An 8557-nucleotide genomic window follows, 5' to 3' on the forward strand; every position below is an offset into this window, starting at 1 on the left:
TGTTATACCTGGCAAGAGGGCCCTCTGCCCCGGTCACAGGCTTTAGAGGGTTCCACATGTCACAAACACCAATCCAGAAATCATAAATGTGCATTTCCCCCTTTACATCTCATAAGGATACTTTTGAAAGTTTGGTAATCGATTGAGCGGAAATGTGAAGAATGACCAATATGTGGCATGCCGTCCTGCCAACCCCACAAGAGGATGGAGACTGCCGGGCTCAGAGCATGATGATGGAGTGGGCATGGGATGTTGGTTAGAAGAAAATCACAGCCTCTGTCTGGAAACTAGGGGAAGACCTGGGACGCTCTATTTAAAACTGTCCACCCCAAATCACCCAAAGTAGGTGTCTAGGCAGATTGGGTTCCCCAGCTGATGGCACTCCCTTGGGGAGTAATTTTGAAAAGGACCTAGAGCCGCCTCAGCTGGACAAGTGAGGCTCCCTGCGGCGGTGGCAGTGGCGGTGGAGCAGACCAGGCCCGTCTGTATCCCGGGCCCCGTCCTGGTTCCTGGGCCAGACCCAGCCTCCACCTCACCCCGGGTCAGTAGATCTGTACTACTGTCCAACCAGGCTCACCAGGGCCTGGGAGAGGGCATGGCTCCGTTAGCCAAGGGTGATTCCTTAGGATGCCTGCAGGGCCATGGGTAGAAGCGTGGGGGGGCATGGGCAAAGGTTGATCTCTGACTTTTTTTTTTAAAGATTTATTTATTTATCTCCCCCCCTTCCCGTTTTTTTGTTCTCTATGTCTATTTGCTGCGTCTTCTTTGTCCTCTTCTGTTGTTGTCAGCGGCACAGGAATGTTTCTTTTTGTTGCGTCATCTTGTTGTGTCAGCTCTCCGTGTGGGCGGCGCCATTCCTGGGCAGGCTGCACTTTCTTTCGCGCTGGGCGGCTCTCCTTACGGGGCGCACTCCTTGCGCGTGGGGCTCCCCTACACGGGGGACACCCCTGCGTGGCACGGCACTCCTTGCACGCATCAGCACTGCGCATGGGCCAGCTCCACACGGCTCAGGAGGCCCGGGGTTTGAACTGCGGACCTCCCATGTGGTAGACGGACGCCCTAACCACTGGGCCAAGTCCACCGCTCTGATCTCTGACTTTTAAATATTTATGCATAAGATAACTGGCCCCCATTTATGTTCTTCTATTCAGACCATAAATGTCAGGATCCAGACAAGATATTACAATGTCTCTAGTTGAGAGGAAGGAGAGTCCCTCTGTTAGCACTGTGCTATTTCTCCCAAAAGAGAATTTGTCCATCTTTCTCTTTCTCTTTCCCCTCCTCTTTTTTTTTTTAACAACAAACCAGTCAGCTTATGTAAAATATCTAGTACAGAGCCTGACATAGAGTAAGTATGCAATAACGTTAGTTTTCCCACTCGTATCCCCTTTGTTTCACCTCCCAAGCACCACGCAGACATAAACACTTTTCACAATTTTCACCTTGATATGAGCTCTGAAATCCTATCCATATATTATCTTTTGTATTTGGTCTTGATTCTGAGTTTCTTCTTCCATTTTTGTATATGTCTTTAAAAAAATGTGGACTGTGTTGAAGACGTTTTGATATCCACAATGGTTTCTATACATGTTTCCTCCTTTCTCATTTAGGAGTATATGTGTGTGTAAGAGAGGGAAAGGAAAGAAGAAGAGAGGAAAGGGGAGGGGAGGGGAGAGGAGGAGAGGAGAGGAGACGAATCAGTGCAGGCAGAATTCTATTTCCTTGAATCCTCCACTCTTTGTGAGACTTGTTATTCCTTTGTAGATTCTCTAGTCCTGGGTTTCATCATAAAACTTTCATACCTATCTTTTCTTCAGCTAACTTGAAAACAACTTAATAGATCAGGACGCATATTTAGTCATGTTTTAAGTTTCCCTTGTATCAAGGTTCTTCATTTTTAGGTTGCAGAAACAGACTCTAAAGCAAGATAAAAGGGTCTATTGAAAGGATGCTGGACGGCTCACAGATTTGAGGGAAGAAGGGCAGCACTAGACCTTGGGAAGAGCAGGACCCAGGCTAGCTCAGGGAATTTCAGAGAAGTGCTCGGGCTGTTGAGTGATTAAGCCTCAATTGCCTGCTTGTGTTTGTCTCAATAGGCTCATTCCAGGACAAGAATCTGATTGTCCAGCGTGATCAAAAAGAATGAAGACTTGTGATTGGTGGCCCCAGCAGAACCTCGTGGGGCCTCGGAAGGGCAGTTCCCAAAAGGAAGGGGTGCCAGGGAGAAAAACCACACACGTCCACCTCATTTTCTTAGCAATGGGTAAGGTTATTGCTGAGATCTCTGGCATTTCTGCATTGTCAATCCATTCAGGTTGAGGACTAGAAAAATAAATGCCTTCATGACTGCCTGTTTCTGCTCTAAACTTCTCTAACTGCCAAGACTTATGTGAGGAGAAGATGGGAAAAATAGGAAAGAAGAGATTCGCTGTGGGGTTGGGCGTGGGAAAGACAGTGAATTTGTTTTGTATATGCTTTCTTGACATCCCATTAGAGTAGGTAGTTAAGGATGCACAACATCCAATTGGAAGTATGGGTCTTGAGGTCACAATAAAAATTAGGACTAACAATGCAGATTTGACTGTTAGCTACATATTATTTTTTGAATCTTTTAATTAAACATTCAAAAAGCATTTATTAACTACTTGCTAAGTACCAGAAACTGCTTCAAGGGTGGGAATACAATGTTGAATAAGTTGTGGGGGGTAGTCTTAAGAAATTGTGTTCTTTAGGAGGAGATAGATAAGTAAATCAGTAATAATTATAATAGAGTGTTGACCAGAACAATGCTTGAGATTTACCCAGGTGCTAGGAGAGTACAAAGAAAGCCACTTAAAGTGGCTCCCAATCTACTGCCTGGGCCTCACTTGCAGTGATAGGATATGTTCATACACTTTGTTCTTACCCCAACTCTGCTTTTAATATAAGACTTTGCTCTTGTCCTTCTTATACTCCCCCATACCAGCGTCTTCACCTGCCTTGGCCATTCCGAAGCCTCTCATATTCCTGACCCTGGCAATGAAATCCCATAGGGGGAGAGACTGTTTCTAAAGATGAACAATGGATGATGACACAGATATTCCATTAAAAGACAAGAGTAGGCAAATGCAGTCCCCCAAAACTTTATAGACAATGTCTATTTTTTTTTTTTAAGATTTATTTATTTATTTAATTTCCCCCCCTCCCCTGGTTGTCTGTTCTTGGTGTCTATTTGCTGCGTCTTGTTTCTTTGTCTGCTTCTGTTGTCGTCAGCGGCACGGGAAGTGTGGGCGGCGCCATTCCTGGGCAGACTGCACTTTCTTTTCACGCTGGGCGGCTTTCCTCACGGGCGCACTCCTTGCGCGTGGGGGCTCCCCCACGCGGGGGACACCCTTGCGTGGCACGGCACTCCTTGCGCGCATCAGCACTGCGCATGGCCAGCTCCACACGGGTCAAGGAGGCCCGGGGTTTGAACCGCGGACCTCCCATGTGGTAGGCGGACGCCCTAACCACTGGGCCAAAGTCCGTTTCCAATGTCTATTATTTTTGATACTTTTGTTCACTTCTCATCCTTCCATAATTAACTCCTTCTTTTTCAGCCCAAACAGCTACTGTAACAGCAAAGGTATACTTAAAAAAAAAAATCTAGTCATCCAACTAAAGTTACGATTTCAGTTGCACTATTCAACTTCATTAGGGCCCTGAAGAGATGACCTAGCATAAAAATAATTTAGAATCCATTTCAATTTTCTCAGCTACCAAATTTCTTCGAGTGCGTATTTGTTCATTAGTTTTAAACCCTCATTCTGAACATCAAGTACACCAGGATGTTTTTGCAAGGAGTGCTGAAACCCTTTTTAGACCTAATGCTTAATCTGCATTATTTTTTTTTCCCTTTTAATTACATTGTAAAAAAATTTACTATACATCAGCCTTAAACAAAGTTAATGGGTGTTTTTTTATAATAGTCTGCTTTTTCCAATTACATAAAGTACCTTTTACTTGGCTTTAAAACTTTATCTTTTAGCAGAATGCTGGATATTTTGAAAAAAATCTTTAAATATTTATGTATAAAAGCTTATTTATCAGCTTTTGGGAATCTTTCAGCCTTGAAGCTCATGTACCATCTTCAAGTTAGGATATTAAAATTTAAGGCAGAAACTTTAAAGGCAATGTTTATCTCCTTATCTTTCTTGTCTTATCTAGTCCACCATTTCTAGGCAACCTTGACATGAGTGGTAGCTAGAGGTTGGAATAATAATCAGGGTATCATGTCGCTCATATCCACCATTCCAAACTAACTTACAAAAGTCCCCAAGAGAATAAGCTTTGCTGTCCCCTCACCTGAGTATTACAGCAGGAGGACAAATGATTCCCGGAACCCGGGTCCCAGAACACACCAATACAGTTGTCTGTAGAACCTGTTGTGTTCTTGAGCTCACTGGCTCCATGCATCCTCTTTTTGCCATACTCAGCTGCTTTTCCAGGGGCTTCAAATACCCAAATTCCATCACAGTTTCTTTAAGAATGCCTTGTTTTTATAATTGGAGAGCATATATACTCTCTAAGAATCTTGCTGATCAATTCACTCTTTTTGATGACATACTTTTCTATTTTTCAAAAATTTTTTATTATGGAAAATTTTACACATGAAAAAGTAGAAAGAATAGTATAATGAACTTCAGAATATCTATCATTAGCTTCAACAATGATCAACTTGTCTTGTCGTCTTGTTTCATCTGCACTCCTGCCCACACTACCTCCTATGGACTATTTTGAAGTAAACCCTACACATCATATAATTTCATGTTATTTCAGAATGTCTCCTTAAAATAATTAGGACCCTTTTTAAAGTTAAAATCATAGTACCACTTCACACACAAAAACTTAACAATAATTCCTTATTATCATTAAGACCTAGTTAGGGGAAGCTGATGTGGCTCAAGCAATTGGGCTCCTGTCTCCCTTATAGGAGGTCCAGGGTTCGATGCCCAGGGCCTCCTGGTGAAGGCAAGCTGGCCTGTGTGGGGAGCTGGCCCATGCAGAGTGCTGGCCTGCACAGAGTACTGCCCCATGTAGGAGTGCTGCCCCACAAAGGAGTGCTGGCCCACGTGAAGAGCTGGTGCAGCAAGATGACACAACGAAAAGAGACACAGAGGAGAAATAATAAGAGAGGCAGCAGACCAGCGATCTGAGGTGGCTCAAGAGTATGACTGCCTCTCTCCCACTCCAGAAGGCCCCAGGGTCAGTTCCTGGAGCCACATAATAAGAATATAAGCAGACATAGAAAAACACACATAGTGAATGGATACAGAGAACAGACAATGGAGGGAGGGGGGAGATATAAATAAATAAATAAATCTTAAAAAAATAAGACCTCATTAGTATTCATTTATCCCAATTATGTTAAAAAATTTAAACATTTTATTTATTGCATTGTAATCCAAATACCTAGCAATGGCTGAAACCTCTTTTAAATCTCCATTAATCTACAGTTTCCCTTCTAGCACATTTTTCCTTTTCCTTGAATTAAAAAAAAAAATTGCTTTTTTAATTTCCAGTAGAGTTTTCCATACTTTGGATTTTGCATATTGCATCCTAGTGCTTAACATCATCCTACATACACTGAATTTCTTATAAATTGGTAGTTAGAACTAGATGCTTGGTTATATTTAGACTCAATTTTTTTGACTAATTTATAGGTGGTAAATTATTTTTCCACTGTGAGGTACATAATGTCTGCTTGTCTCCTTTTTTATGATTGTTATTGACTAGATCCATTAATTCATTTGAAATTACAAAATGGAGTCATTCTAATACTGTTACTACTTCTTCATTTATTAGCTGAAACAGTTCCGTAAGGAGTAATGTTCTCTCATCACTTATTTAGTTATGCTGAGGTACAGTTCTTATAGAAAAGTAAGGATGGTGCTCACTTTGGCAGCACATGTACTAAAATTGGAATAATACAGAGAAGATTGGCATGGGCCCTGCACAAGGGTGACACACAAATTCATGAAGCATTCCATATTTTTTTTTGCCATACATTGAGCTTCACTGAGACAGCGCCCAGGCAGGCACTGGGCAACTCTGAGTCTTGCGGTCGAAAAAACAAGTAGACATGAGCGAAGAAGAATCTAAGAAGCTGAGATGCAAAATGCCATCATATGCATTTTCATGCAAACTTGCCAGGAGGAGCACAAGAAGCAGCACCCGGATGCTTCAGTCAACTTTCCAGAGTTTTCTAAAGACATGGTGTAAGACCATGTCTGCTAAAGAGATAGGAACATTTGAAGACATGGCCAAGGGAGACAAGGCCCATTATGAAAGAGAAATGAAAACCTATATCCCTCCTAAAAAGGAAACAAGAGCAAAGTTCAAGGATCCTAATGCACCCAAGAGGCCCCCTTTGGCCTTTTCCTTCTTTTGTTTTGAGTATCACCCAAAAATCAAAAGTGAGCATCCTGGCCTCTCCATTGGCGATCTTGCAAAAAGCCTGGGAGAGATGTGTAATAACACTGCTGCAGATGACATGCAGCCTTATGAAAAGAAGGTGGCAAAGCAGAAGGAGAAACACGAAAAGGATACTGCTGTATACTGGGCTAAAGGAAAGCCTGATGCGGCAAAAAAAAAAAAAAGGGGGGGAGTTGTCAAGGCTGAAAAAAGCATGAGAAGAAGGAAGAGGAGGAAGATGAAGAAAAGAAAGCTGAGGAGGAGAAGAAAGATGAACAAGGCAAAGATGAAGAAGATGATAATGAGGATGAATAAGTTGATTCTAGCCATAGTTTCTTTTCCCTGGTCTATGAAGCATTTAATCTCCCTGAACACAATTCACTCTTTCTAAAGAAATAATTGAAATGTAAGACTGTGTAAGATTTATTTTTTAAACTGTACAGTATCATTTTTTTTGTATAGTTAACACACTTCTGAATGTGTCTTTAGATAGCCCTGTCCTGATAGTCTTTCCAATAGCCACTAACCTTGTCTGATACAGTACGGAGTTGTAAATTGGCATGGAAATTTAAAGCAGGTTCTTGTTGGTGCACAGCACAAATTAATTATATATGGGGATGGTAGTTTTTTCATCTTCAGTTATCTCTGATTCAGCTTATCAAAAATAATTTTCATTCTGTTAACTGAATACCACTCTGTAGTTACGAAAAAAAAGTTGCAAGTGTTTTGTTGCCATTCTGAATACTAGGTAAGTACAATTTTTTATTTAAAAAAAAAGTTTAAGAATGAATGCTTGATTATTTTCTGTTATTTATCAGTTTTCAAAGCAATGAGTTGTTTCCCTATCATCCTCCAAAGGTGACCAAAGAGTTGTTTTTTCTTTTAGTATCATTTTGAACTCATTGGTTAAAAATATACTAGGAAAACAAAACAAAACAAAACAAAAAACATACTAGATGTGTTTCAGTTCATTGTGCTTATTTTTCTTATTGAAGTTGGCTCCCAATACCTTTTGACCCTGATAGCCATTGATAGAGTCTCAGCTATCTGTTATGAAAAGATGTTTCAGGCATATCTTGTATTTTTCAAGACCTAGAGTTGGCCATTTCTCTGAAGAGCTTTATTCCTTGAATGGGAAATAGTATTTAGAAACCACAATCTGGTTACCAGGTAGCGCATTGTCACTGGATTGGTCATTGTTTCTAGGCCTTTTCAGTGGACAGAGATAGGAAATTCATTTTTATTTTCAAGAGAAAATATAACATGAGTTTGTATTGATACTTACAATTCAATTTCAAGACTATGGCAATTTTACTTAACCTCACTAATCTTATATCTGTATCTCCTCTTACCTAATGTCAAAAAATATTTGTTCTCATTTATCTCTTTTTACCTAATAACCCCTAAATTTGGTTCTCAATTATAGCAGTATAGTTATTCATTTTCTTCACTTCTCCAATAAACAACAGTCTCAGAACAGAAACACCAACACTACCATCAACAATAGAAATAGTTTAAGATATTTTATCCTCCAATTGTATTTGTTATTAGGATATATTCTTCCAGGAATGTGTGACATAAAATCACTGCATTTAAAGCTACTTGAAGAATTTCCTCTCTGTGTGGTTATCCCACCAATTAGATATACAGTTGGGTTCATTTGTTTTATTGACTGGAATTGTTTTGTTTTGTTTTTTTGAATTTGTTTTATAATTTTGTAAATTAGTTACATAGTCCAAAAGTCAAATCTATAAAGCAAGATATATTTTTAAAAGTCTATTTTGCATCCCCATCCTTTCTACCTGGGTCCCCTATGGTTATTCATTTTTATCCATATTTTATTTTAAGCATAGTACTTATTTATTTTACTGACTTAATACATTCTCTTTCTACCAAAAAGACATAATATAAAAACATTTCCAAATACATATTTGTATCTTTGGGATTACTGAGGTCCAGGGCAGGATTCTAACCTTAGATGTGTAATGAAGAAGAGTCTCAATATGACTGCGGTAAAGGAAGGAAGGAAGAGAAGAGGATGAGATGAGGATGGTGAGGGGCAGAGCAAATGAGAGGATCTTGGCTTTTATCCAGAGTGAGTTGGGAAGCCATCAGAGGATTCTGA

General features: G+C 40.3%; 1 non-coding gene and 1 pseudogene across 1 annotated transcript; both read left to right on the forward strand.

Annotated features, from left to right (window-relative positions):
* Nucleotides 1-5907: 5907 nt before the first annotated feature.
* LOC111764294 (U6 spliceosomal RNA) lies at nt 5908-6014 on the forward strand. Its single transcript, XR_002796942.1, has one exon. It is a non-coding gene; the product is annotated as a U6 spliceosomal RNA (small nuclear RNA).
* An 86-nt stretch (nt 6015-6100) lies between these two features.
* Nucleotides 6101-6747, forward strand: LOC101410627 (high mobility group protein B1-like; annotated as a pseudogene).
* Nucleotides 6748-8557: the final 1810 nt, after the last annotated feature.

The sequence above is a fragment of the Dasypus novemcinctus genome, chromosome 5, assembly GCF_030445035.2.
Source record: "Dasypus novemcinctus isolate mDasNov1 chromosome 5, mDasNov1.1.hap2, whole genome shotgun sequence".
In the NCBI taxonomy this organism is placed as follows: domain Eukaryota; kingdom Metazoa; phylum Chordata; class Mammalia; order Cingulata; family Dasypodidae; genus Dasypus; species Dasypus novemcinctus.